At 42.1% G+C, this 23,386-nt stretch overlaps 1 protein-coding gene across 1 annotated transcript in view; it reads left to right on the top strand.

The window, feature by feature from the left end:
* The first annotated feature begins 246 nt into the window (after positions 1 to 246).
* LOC306969876 (homeobox protein PKNOX2-like) overlaps positions 247 to 23,386 on the top strand; it is a 226,586-nt gene continuing 203,446 nt past the window's right edge. Inside the window, exon 1 of the mRNA XM_079565652.1 lies at positions 247 to 440. The gene's annotated coding sequence lies outside the window, so the exon portion shown is untranslated. The remainder of the gene's footprint in view (positions 441 to 23,386) is intronic.

Raw genomic sequence — 23,386 nt, 5'->3', positions numbered from 1 at the left:
GAAGAAAATACCCACCCTATTCTATAACAATTGGCTGTAGTAGATTATCAGTTCATGATAACAGAAAGGCAATAATGTGCGCTTTTACGCATTTCAAGGAAACACCCGAAAAAGTGGGTGACCTTAATGTAATCTCAAACTGTTACAGAAACACACTCAGCCCACTCCCTGTTGTTGCTCGGACGCGGGAGGCAGTGCCACCGTCTAAACCCCGGACTGTCCCTTTCCCTGTTATTTTGTGCGCAGCTCCTCGCCTGTGATTGTCATATTTCCCACGGACACTGGAAGGCATCAGCAGCCCGGCGTTGGGAGAAAACTGGGGGAGCGGAGCTGGGAGATGGAGGTGGGAGGGGCCTGTGTCGACTGACGTCACCGGCTGTGTGGAGGAGTATAGGCTGTGCTGTCAGCCCAGTGTCAGTCTGATGAAGATTGGCATGCAGGTAAGCTGTCATTCATTTTCAATGTCAGTGCATGGGAACAGGGCTTTACCACTTGTGCGTCCTTTTTTCCCCCCTTTCCCCCCCTTCATTACAAAAGGCAGGACATTATTCATACAGGCAGACAGCCAGGCCACAGTGAGAGAGAGGGAGAGAGGGAGGGAAGGCAAGGGAGTGAGGGAGGGAGGCAGAGGGAGGGGGGGGACGCGCACGGAGGGGGAGAAAAACGAGAGAGGCAACCCAGACGAGATGCATTTTTGTACGGGACTGACTAGCGGATTTTTTTCTGCCTTTCTGCTCGGTGTGGCTTTTGGATTTGTAATAAAACGTGTTGGTAACATTTGTAACGACAGCGTAGTGCCTTTAGGCGCCGATGGGAAGCACATTACACATGTCCGCGCGTGTTTTTTTGTGTGTAAAACGCCAACCTTTACTCCACGAAGCAAAGAGAGTAGAGATCGAGAAAAAAAAACAGCGTTTCACTTGTTAAATCGTTGCCTCGTCGCGTCCACGGTCTGCACACCGTGTGTTGAGCGGCGCGGGTGTGTTCGCGCTGTGTTTTTCGGAGAATCACTTTTTTTTTTTTTGCCCGCGGTGGAACTTGTGTCGAGCTTTGGTGCGTAAATACGCGTGTGTGGCGCTTTGGCGAAGCGTGCGTTTCCGCCGAATAAACAGCGAAGCTTTGACTACGATCTGCTCCGAGTGTAACTTCGCTGTTTGTAGCCAGTGTTGTGATGTTTGTGGGTGCGTTTGGTCGAGTTTGAGTGAGTCCTAAGCGCGTGCTTTCAATGTACAGAGAGAGGTTTTGAGGAATCTTGATCTCATTCATGGATAATCCTAAAAATAACTCGAAATGGACTTGGGAAATTGTGTTATTAGTTAAACTGTATATTCAGGCTAATAATTACAATGTGCGTTTGAAGTTTTAACCCTGCCTATGGTCGCTAAGCGCATGAACTACCGAACATCGTCAGCAGTGCATCCGTAACACCGATTTTTTTTTTTCCTCTATCAATTTTTGTCATAAGAATTGCTCCTTTATTGCACATTTCCTCTCGCTGTAAAAAAAAACAAAACAAAAAACGATGTCCACTTGTGCCAGCTGTAATGTTTACCCTGCGCCTCTGCCCCTGCCCAGAAAACCCTCCACAGAGCGTCCGAACACTGCTCGTCTTTGTGCACCTCTCACCGCCACTCTCTTTTTCAGATGACCAGTTTATTCCGCTATTGACCGTTTCACTCATAGGAGACGCTCGACTGGCACCGAAAAGTCAATGCGATTTTTCGTCTCTCGCTACGTCTACGTTTGTTCAGTTTATTCTCCAAGCGTTTCCAGAGCACATATCTATCGCGTTTGGATGTTTGGTCTAAGACTATCCCTCAAAAAAAAAGTACATTCTAGATGATGAGTTGCTTCCTTTCACAAAATGAGCAAAGCAGACACTTCCTTTTTAAAGCCTCGGTAATGGAACCGCATCAACCTAATTAAATATGCCTCGACCATTTGTTTACTAATCATCTGCTTCCCTGAGAAATCACAATGGCGATTTGGACCACTTTAGCTCTTTCTCTCCCTTTCCCTTTCCCTCTCCCCCCCTCTCTCTCTTTCTCTTTCTCTTTCCACCAAAGACATTCGGCAGGTGCGAAGTACTGAGCCGAAAATCCCACACGGAGCCAAAAGTTGCACCCCCTTCTGAAAGTGAAACGCTTTCAAACGCTGTTGCTTTCAAAGACTAGAAAAAAGAAAGAAAAAAAAGAGAGAGACCTCTGTTACCTTTTTACATCATTCAGAATGCGTGTACTTTTTTTTTCGGCGGACTATTCAACAGGGAATAAACCTCACATTCAAAGAAACTGAAGTCAAACAAGGCGCCGCCACCAATCGCCCTTTTGGAAACGTTTCTTCTTTGTTGTTGCTGCTGCTGCTGCTGCCTCACGCGGCTCCACATATTGTCAAGATAGGGATGATGTTAATTTAGTTTATCCCCCCCAAAAACCCCGCTGAGATCTTAATTGATGATTTGTGTCATTGGACATGCAGCCAGGAGGCACGTTTTTGCCACTGCGGGGGAAATGGTTAGCACTATTTGCATATCGCTATTGCATCTATATGGGTTAAATGACATGATGAGGTTTGATGCTGAGCGTTTTTTTTTTGGGGAAGGGTGGGAGGAAGATAATCACTGATAAAGTCATTCAGTCACTCGAAATGAAGGGGGGAAACGGAGCGCGGAGAGCATATGTTACAAACCGATTTGTGCTTTTCGCAGTTCGGTCATAAAGCAATTGAGGAAATTAAAGCACAGACAAATGTGTATTGCCATTTCCTTCAAACCCCCGCGTGCGACGCCCCCGCGAAGAAGCCCCTTCCTTAAGCAAGTTTTAATTCCACCAAGAAAAAATGGTGTTTGTTTTCTCACTTCCTCTTTGCGGTTCACATTGTGAGATCTGTATTTGTTTATGAAAGCCCCACTTTATGAAAGAAAAAAAAAAACAGGTCTGGTGTGAAGAGGGGGGGGGGAAAAAAAGTGGTAGAATGTGGAGAATTATTCATAAGGCTTTAGTCTGGCGGCGGGATCCTCAGCGGAGTGCATCTAGGTCCTGTTCCGGGGCCGCTAGCAATGTGATGTAGCAGGCCGGGGCTTCTCGTGTTGAATAGTGCAGCGATCCTTAAGACACTTGTGCGCCGCCGCATGTTCAGGGGCCCCCGCCCGGGTCCGCGGCAGGTCATGCCCACTAAGCTGGCTTGATCCCTATTGCTCTCCAGAGAAGGCACAGGGCCTGTTTATGCCGGCAGAGCAGCGCGGCTTAAGGACACCCCTCGCATGCTTACCCTTGCTCATTCCACCACCAGTGCTGCGTTGGCATGGCTCTAAGTAAGCCACCGGGGAGCGAGGTCGGGCCGGAGACGGGATTGGCTTGATTTATGCTCGGAGAGGAGCGGAGCAGGCAAATTTAATGACCCTCCACACTGTCAACATCACGGAGCTTTGTTTCTGTGAGGACGTGAGGTTTAATCACAATTCCTCCTGCTGCACTGGTTTTCATCTGCTCTGATTGTGTTGCCCCAATTTACCATGTTTTCACTGATGTTATTTCATTATAGAAGCCAACACTCTTTAAAAGTACAACTGCACCAAGATGTTTCCTTACAGGGACGAAAAACGTAGACCTTAACTTAATCTACACCTGTATGTGCCACACCTGAACAAAAAGAAAAAGAAAAAATGACCACAAGTCCACCCAGTCTATTCCAAATATATATTTCTTATTTCTACTTCTGTTAAAATTCAACCTTTTTGGCAAATCTTCATCTAGTAATCACTAAACACACATTGGTCAAATGGAGACACATGATTACTGGAATGCGTCCCTGCCATTGCGATTCCAAGTCATGTGACTCTGCTCTTAGCCTATCGAAACACACGATTGATATAATGCAGCGTTTCACTCCCACTGCGAGTATCCTGTCTCCGAATGTGGCGTCACAAATATAAAACTGATAGTATGGACCAGGACTGGGGGTTGCCAAAAACGTCATGATACGTTTCTCGATTCAAGTGTATCGCGATATAAATTAGTGTCCATGATACAAGGTATATTCCGAATCTTGTAGGTGCACAAAATGGAAGCTTTTATTATGCTGAATAAGCTCAGTGTGCAATTTAAGCCTTGCAGTAGTTTGAGTGCACGTTGTGATACGTTCTGAATAAAGGCTATGGTTAGACAAACATAATTGTGTATCATGAGACAGATGCCTTGATACGATACTCATATCATCACCTACTCCGTAATGTAACCAATCCAACATACTGAGCACAGCCCTAGTGTGGACTAGCTCTGAGAAAAACTGTGATATTCTATGACTATCTTGAATATTGCGATATTATAAATCATTTCAACACAGTGCTTTGCTTTAAATGTAAACTCAAATCTCAAGGTTAAGTAGCTTTATTGTTGCTCTCACCACATTCTGTATATAACGTCTCCTAATATTGCTAACGATAATGTAGCGATATGTTGTGAAACCCTATTGTTGACTAGGGCTGGAACAAAATATCGTTTTGCAAATTATATTGCAGCACACCTTTGTTGCAATATGAAGTTCAATACTTTTAAATGTAATATTTCTTCAGGAACAGTTACAGCACTTTATGTTAAACCTACATTTTGTCACTTGTCAAATGGCATTTCTAACTTTTGGACATATCGCTCTGTTTTCTCTTTCAAAAGTTTCATAATGCTACTACTTGTGACATGTTTTGTATCGCAGCTAAAGCGGACAGTCCCAGCCCTAGTGTGGACACAAGTTGAGTTGTTCCAATACTGATACTGGTTTCTGATTTTGTGCCAATACCACAGATTTTTTCTAGTCCAATTCACCAATTTGTCCAACAGATGCAAACTGTGGCTCTTTTCAACCTCGTGGCTAATGTTGTTCTAGTGACCAGAGAATACTATCTTTGGAGACACAAAGAACTAGTGATCACAGAGATGTTACTTCTTCGATGAGTCTTTAGAGTGGAAGAAAACGTTTGTCATTCGCACTGACACATAATGAACCATGTGCGTTTGGACCGGGCGTCTTTCAGTGCTGGGCAAGTTACTTAAATATTGTAGTATATTTTATATTAGTGATTACAGCTCAAAATGTTTGTATTACATATTACCGTTTCAAAAATGTAGCTTAGTTACATTACTTTGAGTTACTTTTGCCAAATTACAAACCGAGCATAAGTGCAGTGAGATATTTCCTTTTCCTTTGCTGTCCCCATTATTCTCTGGTGTTTTGTTTTGAGGACATTAACTACAGACTTCAGATCTTATACACCAGCGTCCAACTTGATTTGTTGCTGCTTTATGTTTGGGGAGTTTTTGCATTTCTTTTGTTCATACATTTAACTGCACTGGTGGCTCGAGTTACTTGAAATGTAATGACTAATATATTCCCGTATTTTGTGCAAGCAGTGTTGGGCAAGTTACTTCAAAATTGTAATATATTTTATATTAGTGATTACAGCTTTAAAAAACTTAATAAGTTTGTATTATTATTATTATATAGTATTATTGGGCGGCACGGTAGAACAGCGGTTCTTGCTCTCCCTTCACAGCTAGAAGGTTCTGGGTTCGATTCCCACCAGGGACGGGGCCTTTCTGTGGGAGTTTGCATGTTCTCCCCATGTCTGTGTAGGTTTCCTCCGGTTGCTCCGGTTTTCCCTACCACTAAAAACATGTACAATAGGCCAGGATGAATGAGAGTGTGTTTGAGAGTGCACATGGGGGACGACGGATGGAAATTAGCCCAAAGCTACAATCCGGTGTGGCTTGTTTACATGCATGAGACCCATGTCATTAACATGCACTGTCCCGACCAAGTAAACCAATTATATATTACTGTTTCAAAATTTAGCTGAGTTACATTACTTTGAGTTACTTTTGAGTTACTCTTGGCAAAATGTAAACTGAAAATAATAAAAATGATTTAAAAATAAATAAATGTAAACTAGTGATATATAAAATAAAAAATAGTAGAAATGCCACAAGCAAAAGTGCTGTAGGAGATTTGTTTTTCCTTCGCTTTCCGCCGTTCCCTTGTGTTTTGTATATGTAGATCTAATACACCAGTGTCCAACTTGATTTGGCGTGTTTCATGTTATTTGAGGGGAGTTTGGCATTTTTTTCATTCATGCATTAAAATGCACTTGTAACTTGAGTTACTTGAATTGTAATGACTAATATTTTCCCATATTTTGTCTCAGTAATTTGTTATATTCTTTAGTTACTGAAAAAAGCAATGTATTTTTGTAACTAGTTACTTTTGTAATATGTTCCCCCAACACTGGCTTCTTTTCGGCTCAGACCAACCCGAGTCACAGGTGCTCAAATTTCTCCCATAAAAGAAAAAGTAAAACTCTGCAGTTATTAAATTCCCGCCCTTGCCTTTAGCCGTGCCGTCCCCGTTGATTAGGGCTTCACTAAAACCGCATACGTTATTTCAGCAACATTTCACACAGTCATTTTTAAATCAAGACTTTTTGATTGCACCTTTTCTCCTCCTTGAATAAAAATGCCTCCACATGACGGAAAATCCTTACTCTGTGCCTCGCTAATTGATTCGACGTCGCACCTCTGACTGAATCAATCCGTGCTTTCTATAACAGCCTCGGAGCAAAGTTTTTTTTCTTATTTTTCACTTTCTCTCGGAGCCCATTCCCGACAATACCCCGACGCCGCGCACTTGAACAAGGTCTATAAAAATGAAGGCACAGCATGCGGCGCGACACACAAAGGCTTGAGTCATTAGGCAATGATTTTAGCGTCTGATTGCGTTCCCCCCCCGTTTTTTTCTTTTTTTTTTCTTTTCTTTTTTAGACGGGGAAATGAAAAGTCAGCAGGGACGCATTCCATAAACTAAAGTGGAACTTGCGTGGCATTGAAAAACAGACGAGGCCGGCAAAACAGCGTTAAGAAAAGACGCCCCTGCCCTACATATCTTTCATTATGCGCAGCCCTGTTGCGTTTGATGTCATTATGTTTGCAACAAAAACAATTAAAACGTCCTATTTTTAGACATCAATGGCGATTATTCCAGGATCAAGCGCAGAAATCAAATTAGCAACAGCTTATTATACATTCTGCATTTACAGGCCCTTAAACAAGTCGGCGAGCCTCATTGTGCCTCCTCCTCTTATCTCCGGCGGAATGCAGATAATCCTAATAAATGAGCGCAGCTTCACGCGGAGAAATATGAAGCCCGGCAGTAAATCCTGAATTTATTATATTTGCCAGCGCCGGTAACAGCTGAGCGGCACGGCGAGGTTCAAAATATTTGATTTGAATTCAACGGCAGATCACAGCGAGAGAAAATCCCACCAAGCGCTGCGTGGCTGCTGCATATTTGTGCTTCCTGCCAAAGAATGAATAAATGCATACAGCAGAGGCGGCGTGGCGAGGGGGGGCTTACAGCGCGTGTGACAGGTTAGACTCAAAACACTGTAAATACAGACAGATGTAAGATTTCACGCTCATTTTTCACCTGTTTTTTAGGATGGTTAAAGGGATGTTTCAGGATTTTTGACATAGGGCCTCATTTCCTAGTTTTCCAGAGTGTTGCTGATTTCTGGAGATGTTTTTTTTGTAATTCAAGCAGTTCTTATGTTTGAAGAGTTTCGTGGCGCTAGGCTAGTGCAAGGCTAGCGCATTTCTATGGTATCAGCTAGCCTGCATTAAAAACAGTCTGACCCGCTCCACAGAGCACCTGAGGCAAATCACTTATAACACCAGACTAACCATATAAATGTCTGTCCATAGAATAATTTTAGCCTTTCTGCATGTAAATACCTTATATTTGTGGTTGTATGAGCTACGCAGCGGTGGAGTGATCTGCTAGAAAATAGTCCCTCAAAATGCGATGCAAGGTTAGTTATATTCTATCGACACAGACATTTGTTTGTTTTGTATACTTTATTGTCCCCGTAGGGAAATTTGTCCTCTGCATTTAACCCATCCTTCGATGCCGCTGGGGCGACCCGTAAGGAGCAGTGGTCGACGTAGTGCACGGCCCGGGGACCCGTGTCCATGAAGTGGAGCCAGGCTGGTGGTCAGAATCACGTGGCTGGAGGATTCACCTATTGCACATGTTTTTTTAGTGGTAGGGGAAACCGGAGTACCCGGAGGAAGCCTACGCAGACATGGGGAGAACATGCAAACTCCACACAGAAAGGCCCCGTCCTGGTGGGAATCGAAACCCGGGACCTTCTAGCTGTGAAGCAGAGGCGCTAACCGCTGCGCTACCATGCCGCCGTCTGGTTAGTCTGGCGTTATAAGTGATTTGCCTCAGGTGCTCTGTGGAGCGGGTCAGACTGTTTTTAATGCAGGCTAGCTGCTACCATAGAAATGTGCTAGACTTGCACTAGCCTAGCGCCACAAAACTCTTCAAACATAAGAACTGCGTGAATTACAAAAAAAAATATCTCCAGAAATCAGCAACACTCTGGATAACTAGGAGATGAGGCCCTATGTCAAAAATCCTGAAATATCCCTTTAAGTTGAATAGGTAAACCCTTCCAGAGAGCAGCTCCTTTAACTGATAAACACCTCCTCTTTGTATGAGTCTTCGCCAAAGGGTTTTGTAGCAGATCAGTTCCTCTGAGGTTGTATATAGATTATTTTATCTGAAACATCTCTTGTAAACAGTGAGGAGGTTGTGAGCCTTGTGTGTGAACATCAACAAGATCATCAAGTTTGAAGATATTTAATCTTATAAAAAGTGAATTTGTTGGATATACAGCACAGGACGTGACGTTTGAGGAGTTAAACAACCATTCTGTACAAAAGGGCCATTAACGAGTCCCAGTTCTTTCCTTTTGTTTGGACTTCTCCCTCTTTATTTAGGTGTTAGAACAGAAGACTTACATTCAAACTCTTCTTTGTAAAATTGCAACTCCACTGACATTTTACCAATAGCTCAAGGGCACTTTTAGGGTCTTATTTATTTATTTTTTTGGTGTTTGCCATGAAGGAAGCTGTATTGACTTTCCAAACATGGTGGAGATCCAAAGATTGCAGTCCTGATGCCAATGAACTAGACACATTTTTAATGGCAGAAAGATGATTGGAAGTACGTCTACCTTTGTGCTTTTCAAACATGTTACTATTTTAAGTCCAATTGTGTCACGCCAGTCTTACTTCTCTCAAGGTTGACTCCCTTAAGTGAACAATTATATTATTTCTTCTTCGCGTTAGTGCAATTTGCTCTTCACTTTGTGGCTGCGCGGCAGGTACAGTGGCAGCTGTGTTTTTAGCACTGCGGAGATGTTAGCAGCAGGAAATCTGTTGTTCCCCCCCCCCTCCCTGCGTCGCACTAACTTTTATTACCAAGTAGAAGACAAACATAAAATCTAACTGCCAGGAACGCTTTGTCACCAGATACTGCGCCTGCATTATCCCGCTTCTTCCACCGTGATTACACCCTTAACTTTAATGTTTTTTCCACCTTTTTTCTCCCAAACAATGTGGGACAAGCGCTGGCTATGATTTCACTGTTCACTGATGTGGTGACGGGATAGAAGAGTTTGTCGTGGTCTTTTACGCTGGGGGTTTCCCGGGAGAAACCAGAACCCGCTCCTGATAGTCACCGGCCCATCTCGGAATGATCATTTTAACAATTGCACTGAAGGATGAAGGGATACACTTACACGGCAATGCATTTTACAGCGTAGGTTTGGAGCAGGGGTGCCCAAAGTGCGGCCTGTGAGCCAAATGCGGCCCTCGGATTATATTTGGTGGCCCTCGGGCTTAAAGGGATATTTCAGGATTTTTGACATAGGTTCTCATTTCCTAGTTTTCCAGAGTGTTGCTGATTTCTGGAGATATTTTTTTTTGTAATTCATGCAGTTCTTATGTTTGAAGAGTTACGTGGCGCTAGGCTAGTGCAAGGCTAGCGCATTTCTATGGTATCAGCTAGCCTGCATTAAAAACAGTCTGACCCGCTCCACAGTGCACCTGAGGCAAATCACTTATAACACCAGACTAACCATATAAATATCTGTATCGATAGAATGATCGCATTTTGAGGGACTATTTTCTAGCAGATCACTCCGCCACTGTGTAGCTTATACAAACACGAAGCTGATGCTGCTCAAATATAAGGTATTTTACATGCAGAAAGGTTAAAATTATTCTATGGTTAGTCTGGCGTTATAAGTGATTTGCCTCAGGTGCACTGTGGAGCGGGTCAGACTGTTTTTGATACAGGCTCGCTGATACCATAGAAATGCGCTAGTCCAGCATTAGCCTAGCGCCACGTAACTCCTCAAATATAAGAACTCCATGAATTCCCAAAAAAATATCTCCAGAAATCACCAACACTCTGGATAACTAGGAAGTGAGGCCCTTCAAGGTTGACATTCAGGATTTTGCCAACTTAAACTACAGCTTTTCTCCTGATGCAGAGTTCGGTGTCTCTGGCCACACAGTAAGTGAATAACACATAGTTATTTTATTCAGCTGGTCATTTATACCTATTTTAAAATATGACATATTTAGTTTCTCTCTCCTGTGGCTGTTTGTGCCAAGGACACTGAGCCTCACCAGAGACGTCTCACACATCCCAGGACTGGGTGAACCAAAAAACAAGTTTCCATCTTCAATATTTTATTTTTTAGGAATTTTTTGTTCCCAAATTCCAAATTTTCCAGTAATTTTGGAGCCTTTTTATCTGGTCCTCTCATGATGCTTTTCTTTCATTTTATTAGACATGACACAGTTTAATATAAAAGAGCACGACTCAAATGTGTCATGTATTGATGGATTTTGATGAAGTACTTTTTATCGGTTGTATTGTATTGTTGGTAAAAATCACCCTGCGTTAGTGATGGTGTTATGAATTTGAGCGATAGTTTTCTAGGGTTCATTTTTATTGGCACACATCACAACCAGGGCTGGATGCCGTTGAACAATACCAGTATGGTAAACTGATATCTTTAGAGACAAGGTTTGGATTTTGGGCCAGGGCAGAGGCGTGCTGGCCATCGGGCGGGTCGGGACGTTTCCCTCTGGGCCGCTCGGTTCCGGTGCTTTTGGGCCGGGCCATCAGAATAAAATAATGAAATAATAACAGACTCACAGTTGTGCTATTCCAGGCCTAAAGGCTTTAACTGGGCTGCAGCAGGAGCCTGGGCTGCTGTTCCAGATATAAATTAAGTAACACAAGCGTAACTGTCACTTAAATCTATCAAAGTAACAACTGATGTATGAAAATCAGAAAAAAATTGCATTGCACTTTTCATTCTTGTGGCAGATACCATTTGACGTTGACCTAACTCAGAGGGGTTTTAAGTGGAAAACCCCTCCACTTAGTTCAAGTTGGTGCAGTCCAATCCAGCGGAGACAAGTGAATGTGGTAAAGAGGGAAAACGGTAGTGAAAGGTAGAAAAATGGACAAATTTTATATTTATTTAACTTGGTGCCGATTGTGGGGTTGTATCAGGCTCAGACTGTGTGTGCAGAGGCCCATGTAAAAAGTAAAAAGTACTACATTTTTAGAAAATTGTCAGTGTGGTATTTGATCCAGTGACTTCTTGTATTTGAGACCAGCGCACTACGGAACTATAATTCCGGGTTGAAATTAGGTCCCAGCAAACCTCTGGGCCAGGGACAGCATTAAAGAAGGTGACTTGGTTGTTTCAGCTCAAAAAAAACTATCCAAATTTAAAATAAATAGTCTTTAAAGGGGCTGGATGCAAGTTAGCCATTTTATACTCACTACTGCCACCTCAGGTAATACATGTTGCTGCACCTTCTATATTAAGCTTGTGCATGACGACAATTCGGACCCGAAGTAACACCGTTTTGAGTGACAGTGCAGAGTTTTAGAGGCAGTTGTCGTGAACTTGTCTTTTGTTGTTAGAAATATAATATCGCTGCATTAAAATGGCATTCCAGTAAATTTAACTCTGTCAGAAACACTTGATTGTACTTGCCTTTGCTAATTGTGGCTCTTCAAGAAGGATTTCCACCGCGATTAATCTTGCTAAAGACACACAGGTTTATGGACGCCCCCTGTAGCTTTTACCCTTCGAAATCTCTCACTGCAATTGATTTGCACTCGCGCTGAAGATGAAAAGTCTTTTTAGCCCGAGACACATGCCGCCGTGAGATAAAACTGCCCGCAAATACTTGGCCTTTTCACATCCCTCACTTTGATTATCGACAAGAGCGGTTTCCACGGACTTCGCCGCACTTTTGAATAGAAACACAACGGCTCTCGAGCGACGACCTCCAAAAGCCTATTTACCGCCGCCTTCCTCCATTTTCCCACTTCGCCCGCGCTGATATTGCTCGAGTGTGTTGCTCTTTCTGCCACTCATCTCATCTGAATGTCTCAGCCCGGCGCACTCCAGGACGCCATCGATCTGAAGGACAATATATCCTCCTCCGTCGACAGCCGCTCCTTTATCTCGGCGCGAGACGACCGCGAAAGCCGCCTTTCACCGACTGGCTGTTAATCTCGGAGCGGCGCCGGCTGATTCTTGATGAAACACTCGCAACTAGTGCTGAAGCTGTGGGGTTAAACAGTAGCTCACTAAATGGACTAGGCAGGGTTTCCACAACAAGCATCAAAAGGGAATTCATTATGCTGAAAGGCCTAGAACAGGGGTAGGCAACGTCTGCACAGAACCTCTGGCCCCCAATATGATTTTGAGAAGTACTATTATACAAATTAGGGATCAAATACCTGTTAACGTTCTCTAAAAATGTGAGAAATAGTGTGTTTTATAGTGTATTTTTTCAATGTCCTTGCAGAATATCACACTTGGCAGGGGCGGATCTAGAAAAAAAATCACAGGGTGGCAAGCAAGGTCAGGGATAATTTTACAATGTCGAATGTTTATAGCGGGGGTTACGCAAGTTTTTGCTTGATCGCAAGGTCTTTTTTCCGTTTAGATGCAGGCTGAGCCCCCCCCCCCCAAATTTAACAAATAGTAGCATTGTTCATGATATATGTAGGGGGTTTCTAGCTCTGGTAAAATTGAAACTTTTGTAATCGAAAAAAATAATTATAATAAAATCATCATCTTTGGAGCCACAGAAGCTGCACCTGGCTCTAAAGTTGTTATAATTCTTTGTCCTGTCAAAAAAGTAAGTGTTTTTATCCTGGAAAGCGCTCTGGGCACCTTCTGGCTGTTGTAGGGCGCTATACAAATAAAATTTGATTGATTGATTGATTGAACTATGAGTGAGGCCTCTGTAAGCACCCAAGTAGCCGATGCGAGACATCACATGACAATGGGGGGGCAGCTGGTGTGGACCTTTAATAGGGTCCTGCCACCCCTGTAGATCCGCCCCTGGCACTTGGTCATATATAATGTAAAACAGTGATTCTCAGCTGGTGGGTCGAGACTCAAAAGTGGGTCGCGAGCCTACAGGGAACTTTTTTCCCCCAATATTTTCCATCTGAAACTACACGAAACACACCGGAGTCTGTTAAAATTAATATTATTGGGTTGTTTTGATCATAATTTCTTAAAAGCAAATCTCCAGCTTGTTCAATAAAAACATATGTGGTAAACACACCATTTTATTATTGAGACTTGCTTTTAAATATCAAAATTATCCATCATTCCTATATAGGGCAGTTATGATCATTACTATATCGACTTCATAAATAAATAACAGATAAACGATACATTTTCGGGCTCAATATTTATCGTCTGCATATATATTAGCATATTCCCCTTAGTATTTCTTTGTAAAGCTTGATTTTTAACTGGGGTTACTTTATAGTTCATGTTTATTGCAGCTTGTGTGCTATTTTAGGGTTTGATTGTGCACGTTTAGAACAAAGATTTACCCTTTTTTTTTTTACCCTTTAGAGTTGACAGTATCTAGTATCTTTAAAGTCAGTAATATCGTTTATCACAATATTTTCCATCCATCCATCCATCTATCCACTTCTGTCACTCAAAAAGTTGTAAAATCGGGTCCGAAGCGCCGTCATGCACGAGCTTAATATAGAAGCTGCAGTTACGCCTAAGACCTGAGGTGGCAGTAGTGAGTAGAAAATGACCAATCTCGTCTCTTTAATGTAAAGTATAACTGTCATATTTGATTATCATAAAGCAATACTTTTCTTTGCAGCCTGTCCGGGCACAATGACAACGTGATCTTTGCTAATAAGTCTGATTTGTCCTGAATGGCGATTAAAACTCCCATCCTTGAAAGCACTTTCTTCAAAAATGGTCAAAAATGGTCATCCACAGTTTCAGGATATTCGGCTACTCTTACATTATCGGTTCCTACTGGCCTCAAAATTGCATTAAAAAGTCTTCCTGCTATTTGCCCTTGCTGCACGAATAATTGCAGTCAAATCAAAATCGCACTTTTAATGGTCGCAGTCGTCCCCGATCCGCGCCAGCCGTCCCTATTTTTAACAGACTTTATTAAAAAAAATGAAAAAAATAAAGCGTGCTGCAGCGGCAAGGGCAGAATAATTTGCCTTAATGCATTTTAGTGATCGCTCTTATTAGCCGTAAATGACTTCCCTCATGCCGCCTTGCCCCCTTCTGTAAAAGTGCCATGATTTTATGACAGCAGGGGGTTGAGTTGAAGCTCTTTTCATTTTCCCCGGCAAGGCCACATCTCTCACTGTGTTCCTCCTCACGACACGCTCTCTTTAAATATTTAAGCCACACCATACACTTTTCGCCCTCCATTATATTCTATCAAGGCTTTGGGCGGCCTGCATGTGTTAGCGGCCGCGTTTTCCTCAGGCGACTTACATTTTAGTGTCACGGAGGGAGAAAAGCCCCTTATGGTGGATGCAGGTTGGATACAAAACAGGCTGCGATCCTGGAAAAGAAAATGCGAATCATGCTTTACTTCGGAATACATATTGCAATTGCGATTAGATTTGCGGTTTATGTTTTAATGATCCTGTTCAGTGTTCGTCTTACACTTAACATTTGAGACAGGACTGGAAATATTAAGTGCTAAGAATCAAATGAGGCTTAAAATACAGAATTAGAAGGATTATGGATACAGGGTTTCTATGGGGAATTAACAAGCATTAAAAGTCATTAAATTAATGATTCAAACTGGCATTAAATATAAAGCCAGTGCTGAACTACAGTATTTTCCCTGCATAGTTTTGTCAAATATACAACGATTGTTTGTCTAAAACCTCTGACCTTGGCTGAAATTGGCATTAAAAAGTAAAAATATCGGATTGCAATACTTTCAATGCTTTTTATAAGGCACTCCTTTGTTGCACAGCACTTTGTTACATTTTGTGTTAATGCACTTTTTTAACACTTGAATAAATGTTAAAGGGGCTAGATGCAAGTTGGTCATTTTATACTCACTACTGCCACCTCAGGTCATACTTGTAACGGCACCTTCTATATTAAACTCCTGCATGACGGCACTTCACACCCGAATGAACACCTTTTTGAGTTTACAGGCAGTTGTGATGAACAGGACTGGGCTCATTCTACTCATTAGAACATTTTTAAACTCCGTATAGTCCATTTAAATGGCATTTTGTTTATAAACTTTGGACATATGACTTTTTTTTTTTTACACATTTTAAGGTAAATATATTATGTGACAAAAGTGTTTTGTCCCAGCCCTATTAAAAAGCATTAAATTTGACATCCTGCTACCTGCTATATCTGAAAAATGTTTCTGTTTTGTAGGGTAAAATGTATTTTTCCCCCATAAATGTATGTTGTAAAAGTTGTCATTTGAAGAAAATCAGCCTGATGCATGAAGTTTGCATCATATTATGATTTGTTGATGTGCATGGTCAACCCAAATAGTCATTATGTGACTTCATCACATATTGACCCCCAAGGACGGCCGTGACGGTAAAAAGAACATTTTCTCACATTTTGACTAAGGGTTCAAAATGAGGTATAGTCCTTTTTAGCAGTTTTTGTTGTTTCTAAAGAATATTATATTTAGAAAAAATAAAGTTTACTTTGTAGAGCTTTTTACCATGATACAATGTTGTTCTCTTATTTAAAGCATACCAGGAGTTGGATTTTGAGCTGCTTGAGTATCTTTGAGTAATCTTTGAATCTTCACTGACGGCTGTTCTTAGCATTGCGGCAGTGGCAGCTCCCAATAAGCTCCTCATAAGCTCCCATAATGTAGGTCTCAGGTCCTACATATCCAGAAAATGCTTTCCTCTCCTCTCTTGCTAAGCCTAATCCTCTCATCAGAGAGCAAAAACACTCGCCATAGTTCATTACAGCAACACGGGCTGGCAGATCTTTTTTTACTCTTTTTTGAAACAGCTGCACTGTAAAGGGGAGCAAGAGGAGGTGATTGCTGGAAAATCAGGAAGTGTAACTGGATTTTTGTTTTAGCTATTTCAGATCAATATGGCACCAACAAAGTGTAAGATAAATTTGACATTTTTACCAAATAAAAAAAAATACTTGGAAAAAGCATAATACTCACTTTAAATACCTCCACTCTTTGCGATCATTAAATGTGCAATTTCAGATAAATTGTGCAGTCCTGAATGTAATCGCATTGGAACGACTCTGTTATCCCCTCGGTCCCTGAAAAGGCGACATCATCAAACACACAAGTATCCATAGAAACAACAATGTGACCGGTTGTTCTTAGTGTCCAAAGATTCTTCAAAAGAGCTTATGAGCAGCAGGAAGAAGCTCTTACAAGATCTTTATTTAGACGGCCATAGTCTGAACAATGAAAGTGTTTACAGTGCATCGTCATTGAGAAACTGACATATTCATTTTTGTCAATATAATTTTGATACTCAATCCGCCTAAACTTGTGGACCCACCGCCACATATTAATTCGTTCCTCAGTTCTTGATAATCTCCCCCGTTTCGTCGTTTCCTAATTATTTGTCGCAACAAATGTCAGCACATCTGCTTCCCTTTCGATGTTTCTGTTTCTGCTGCTGCGGAGAAAACATCACCCACTCTCGTAGCCTCGATTCCCAGTCCGGTTCGCCCTTCAACTCGTCTGACTTCTGGGAAAAAAAACACAAAAAAAAACACTCGACGGACTTTGAGCGTCTCGTAACTTTACGCCGCCCCCCAAAGTAATTAGCTTTTGTTTCTCCCCGCGCCCCGTTTTTCATGCAGATCCTCCCCCGTCTCCCGGGAGTCCACCCTCTCCATCCCCGGCGCATCAATGACACGACTTTACAGTGTGATAAACATATTTGTGGGGATGTAATTTGGACTCGATTTGAAGATGATTATTCCAGGCATCAGCTGTCCGCGCGAGCCCCGCCATCCCGCGCCGTGATTGCCGTCCCGCCCGCGCTCATTGCCCTTGCCTCTCTCCTCTCCGCACTTCATTACATTCAGAACATTATGACTTTGCTGAGAGAGACTTGCATTAACCCGCACTTTTTCTCTTTTTTTTTTACCCCGCTCATGTCCGCAGTGTCCGTCACATTCATATTCATTTTTTTTTTTACTCCACCGCACCTTGAAGAAGAAAAAAAGCTTTGTGGTTAGTGCGTCTGAATGGTATGGTTTGGATATTTTCTTTTGGACATGGACTGGGTTTGGAGTAGGGTTGCACGATAAAAAATTTGAGGTTCGATATATTGAGGCAGGAAAGTGTCGTGATAAACAATATTATTGACTCTCCCCATGATTCTGGCCCAAAACATGACTCCGCCCCCTCCTTGCTGACGTCACAGCCTTGTTGGGACATGGTGGCCATTCACCAACTATCTACTACTCCATTGATTTGACCATCCAGGGTTACACGGCCTCATCAGTGAACAAGACTGTTTGAAAATGAGTCTTCATATATTTCTGAGCCACTGCGGCCGTTTCTGTTCATGAGCTTCAATGAACAGTTTAGGGGAGACCAGGATAGAAGGTTTATGCACAACTGCAGCCTCTGGAGGGTCCTACACCTTGATGTTCGGGAGACTCCAGGGGCACCAGCAGCTTCAAATACCTGTATGCTGCTTTGTAGCAGCTGTTCTCTTAATCTGATGTGTTTTTCTGGCAGAAACCGTCCTCATTGTGCCTTTATCTGCACAAACCTGTGTGTCTCTGAATCATCCACAAATCTCTTATCAGTACGATGATTAAGCTTAATCTTTCATGAAATATCGAGGCTTTCACACCTAGACCAAGGCATTCAACTACAGTATTTCACGCTTTTCATCAGCATTTATGAAGAAAAAATAGGGGGAAAATTCTAATAAATGTACAGACGGTAAATATCGAGTCCAAAAATGCATCGTTTATCTGTTATTTATTGAACGATAAGTTGATATAGTAATTATTCAAGATTCAAGATTTTTTATTTAAAAAAAGAAAAGAAAAATAAATTATGTTTCTCTCATCCTTGATTGTGGAGTGGGGGGAGGGGGAAGAGGGGTGGGAGAGAGGTTAGGGAGTTCAGCTTCCTGGTGGCCCTGTGTACGAAATTGACATGGAGAAGAGCAAAGTGGCTCAACAGCCCATAAATACATAGAAAACGGAGAATGCTAACTTGATAAGATAAGATAAGATAAGATAAACCTTTATCTATTTAAAAGACTGAAAAATTGTGTTTCTCTAAAGATTGTATTTTGACGAGATGCCGTCTGTATCTATAGACATAAGAAGAGCAAACATGACACGAAAAACGACTTGGTTTTTAAAGTTAGGGTATGTAGTGTTTAGGAAGGGGTAATATATATCGTCTACAAGGTTATGTCCAATGTCAAGAAATGTGGGGAAGATATGGAAATAATTGGGGAAAAATGTTGAAAAAATGCTACTCATTGTGCTAGATATTTTCAGAGTCGTCAGCTGGACTGGGTTGTTTCGAGTTAAGGACGTTCTGCCTTCTCTCTGAAAAGCCTCTTCACACACACTGATTTTATGAACCTTTCCTCAGTGGGAGGAGTCACTGATGGTCGGTCACACCTTGTTGCTTCACTCATTGCCCTAAGAACTGGAGTGAAACCAAAGCTCTTCAGATAATTTTGCCTCATTTGCATCACCAAGGTCTTGTTTCTGTGATCTGAGGACACCGTTTCATCAAGGAGACAGATCGTGTCTCAATCCACCACATCATATCACTGTGTTTTTTCACAAATAAACCTTGCTTCGCATCAGAGAATTGATATGAGGCCTAAATAACCCAGTCCAGGCGTGGGTGAAGGTTGCTGCCATGCACATAGAACACTAATCTGACGTCAGCATTTGGCCGAGCGTTCTTCACCCCCTTTCACCCTGAGCTGTTATGCAGTAAAGCCTACGGGCCAAAAATCCTGCAATAAAAAGGTAAAAATAACCCAGTCCTGCTGATGACTTTGAAAACCTGTGCTACAATAGAAAACCTCTCCATGACTAAGAACTTACACAAACATGCTCCTCATGTTGCTCCGCTGCAGCTGCTGCTCTTCGACATGCCACTACCACACGAGTGAAGTACTGCTACTACAGCCATGACTTTCACGACTGTGACCTCCCTCTTTTATTACGACAACTTTCAGTGTTGAACTCAGGTGGGGTCCTGTGTCTGGCTGTTTCTGTCAAAAGCAGGACTGTCTGGAACTTGAACAGCCCATCAAATCTCGAAAAAGGTTATATCGATCCGATCCCAGAGCATGTTGTCATGTCAGGAACCGAATGAACCTCTAGTACAATGTTGTGTCCCTTTGGATGTTTATGCTTCATCTTGTTGAATTCTCCAACGTTTGAGATCAAAGTCGCTAACGACTCCTTGGACGACAGTGGCGCAGATGGTCGAGCGGGTCGTCTCAATCCTTGGGCAAGACACTTTGCCGTCTTGTCCCAGTGTCTGTGCATTGGTGTGGATGGGTGAGCGCTTTGAGCTGCTAGTGTAGGTGGAAAAGCGCTATAAGTTGAGACCATTTACTTGGGAAAGGCAATCTCTATCACGATTTAAAAAATAATTATCACGCTAACGATATATTTGACGATATAATTGAAATTTCAGCCTATTTGAACGTTTAATGCAAAGATATTTCATTCTTTTTTTTGCACCATACTAATTTCCTTGCAAATATGATCTACGCAAGCAATTTCCATCCTTCATTTAATTTTACTTTTTAAGCACCTGCCCCCGTGTCCTCCACAGTCAGTGTTTATGCTGCTCTGATGGAACAAAATTATATAGTTATAGAACAAAATTATATCACGATCATGATATTTTTAGTTTATTGGCAAGGTAAGTTTATTTGTGTGGCACATTTCATATACGTGACAACTCAATGTGCCTCACAGCAACACCAAACACAATAAAAAATACAATAAAAAGCATTAAAAACAATCAAAATCAATAAAACAAATTAAAAAATGTATATACAAAAATTTATTAAAATACAATCGATCTCCATAGGCAGCAGTAAAAAAGTCCTTTCAGCCTGGACTTAAAATACTGAGGCCTGTCTCACATCATCACTGAGGCTGTTCCAGACCTTTGCTGCATGAACCTGGTTCATTTGGTCCGGACAGTGCATGTTAATGACCATACATGGGTCTCATGCATGTAAAGAAGCCATAACGGATTGTAGCCATGAGCTAATTCCCATCCGTCGTCCCCCATGTGCAAACACACTCTCATTCATCCTGGCCTATTGTAAATGTTTTTATTGGTTGGGGAAACCAGAGTACCCGGAGGAAACCTATGCAGACACAGGGAGAATATACAAACTCCACACAGAAAGACCCCGTCCAGGTGGGAATCGAACCCGGGACCTTCTAACTGATGCACCATGATATGGCCCACCCCATTTACTATTGTATTCTTAGGTTTTTGTGGCAAAAAATGACACAGATCAATCATATTTGTCTCCTCTGTTCTGGCTGGTACATCAAACCACTAACTTCTTTGTTTCCTTTTACAAAATTGCCGTTTCCAGCTTTTCTCTGATTGGTCGATACACTTGTCAATCACACCCCTGATCCCAAACTACACGACTTTGTTAAGAATAAGAAAACCGTGTTCTCTGGCTGGTGTATTTTGGCTGGTGATAATGTAACTTTGCAAGGACAGCTTTTCTTTTACTCTGAAATGGAAAAGAAAACCATTTCAGTCTATTTTACACATTGTACAGTAACTTTCCTTCTATTAGAACAAACTAAAGCCTTCAGACACTTTCTCATCGCCTTCTCTCGGACTCATTGCCATCTTTTAAACCAGGCTTCTCTTCTGCCAGACTCCCATCACTTTGATTTATTTCCAAATTTTAAACCAAAACATTTTGAAACAAAAATTCAATAACAGCCCTCGTCCCGTCTCCTCAGATTGGCCGTGTCAGGCGTGTAATCCGTGGAAGAAAGCGGCGCTGTGTTGAGCGTGTTTGTACAGCGCCGCGGCCTAACCACACGATTTTAGAAGTGGTAATATTTAATGACTCTGGAACACGCGGCTGATTTGTGACAAACTCTGAGCACCACTCCTCCTCCTCCTCTTTTTTTAAAGTGTCCTTTTCCGATTCGCCGCCGCCGCCGAGGCCCGGGACTCGGCGTCGCGTTGCCTTTCATGTCAGAATGTAAACATGTCAGATTTGTGCGGCGAGTGAAGAGCGTCGGCACAATTATAACAACAGACGAACGACTCGAGAGGGAACACAATCTGAGCCGCCGCTGCACAACACATGAGAGGGGAGGCCTGAGCACAGGTGTCTGGAATATGCAGCGGGTTACGATAAGATGAACGCCCATGCAATCATAAAGCATTTTTATCGATTGTGAGCTCGCAGGCTGGTTTGTGTTTCCTTAACTGCGACAGTGACTCTGAAAAGTGACACTGAAAGTTGTGAAAAGTGCTGATAAACTCCCTGTGAACAAGTGGGTTGTTCGAAATGCATTCAGGACACAACTAACCATTTACATTTTCGCTCTTTATTTCACAGTGTCCTTCTTTTGTGAAGAATTATTCAACTCGAAGCAAAAAGTACCATTTTGGGAAATGTGTGCCAGGTCAACAAGCCTGAGGGCCTCATAGAATTGGTGTTAGGGCCGTAATCTGCTCACAGGCCGCTATTTGGGCACCCCTGCATCAGTAACTTTTTGTAGTTTATAGTGGCCAATGTTTTAGCATAAAGTCATGCTGCAGGATTAATTGGGATTGAATCAAAATCACAATCTGAATGGACGTAGCTGAAATTGCACAGGCTGCAAGTGTGGAGCTGATTTAATGTCAAAACAGCATTCTGTCTCCATGGGGTCTTAAGATATAAAATTATGGTTTAGACCTTTGCAAAGGGAAATTGATGTTTTTTTTGTGCTGTAAATATGTAGGATTTCTCCTTAATGTTAATGCTCCTCCATCCTGACTTTTTTAAGAACGTGCACTGTCCAGAACGTGTCCAGGGAAATGGATTGAAACGTAGCAGTCGCATATTTTTGTCCGATAGAAGCCACAAAACTACAGGTAAAGCTCTAAAATTCACTTATTTAACGTACAAGTCCATGTTACTTAAAGACAGAGAACACTGCTGTCTAAAAAGTGAGTTGACTGAGATTATTACTCAAAAGTCGTTGAACCAGAGGTAGGGGGAGGGGAAACCGCAGTACCCTGAGGAAACGTACGCAGACATGGGGAGAACATGCAAACGCCAAGATCCAGACAATCAGGTGTCACAGCTCCACATCCTTTATGATGAAAAACACTGACTCCAGATTAGGGCTGAACGATGTGGACAAAATTTCATATCTCGATATTGATGCCAGATATCCTGCCATCGATACGATACGGTATAACTATGGGTTAGGTGAAAACTAAGCATTTTCCAGAATAAATAAAATCATAATACAAAAGCTCTTGGTGCCTCTTCAGTGTTTCAGAAAAATAAATTTGTGGATTTTTAGATCATCATCTAACTGTTTAAGTTTTAAAAAAGCTGTTTCCTTCATGGCTAGTCCAGTCTCTGCAAAAAGTCAGCTGAACCTTTCATAAACATAACAAAATTGTACAAACAATCCAAAGTACGGGACATCATGGCCCCCTTATCGATCCAAAAATCTCTCGGGGGGGCCCCCAATAATAATATATTTACTGTATTCACTGGAGTTTGTATTATTTTAAAGCTAAATCATTCCCCCCCCCCAATATAGTTGCTTTTAGGGGCACCCCCTGTAGTGCCTCTGAGGCCCCACCCTGCATCACCTGACTAATTATATAAAACCATCATAGCTTTAATCACATTTTTTCTGTGTTGTTACTTCCACGTCTGTGAACTTCCCTGTTCTGAATGAGTGTAAGTATTTATGTTCCTACATTGTCGACAAACGTCCCGCCTTCAATAAGCTTTAGGGTTGCTGCTAGCAAACACCGAACACTCACATACTGTATAACTGCTAATTCAATTTACATCCAGCTATTTTGGTTTGCACAACGGACTCACTGTCAGATTCACTCTCACTGCACAAGCGTGAATTCCTATCTGTGTCACAGTTAACAAAGCTACACTCCCTACA

The sequence above is a fragment of the Gobius niger genome (assembly GCF_951799975.1).
Source record: "Gobius niger genome assembly, chromosome: 11".
In the NCBI taxonomy this organism is placed as follows: Eukaryota; Metazoa; Chordata; class Actinopteri; order Gobiiformes; family Gobiidae; genus Gobius; species Gobius niger.
The sequence above is the reverse complement of the archived record's forward strand: the minus strand, read 5'-3'. Positions and strand labels throughout refer to the sequence as shown.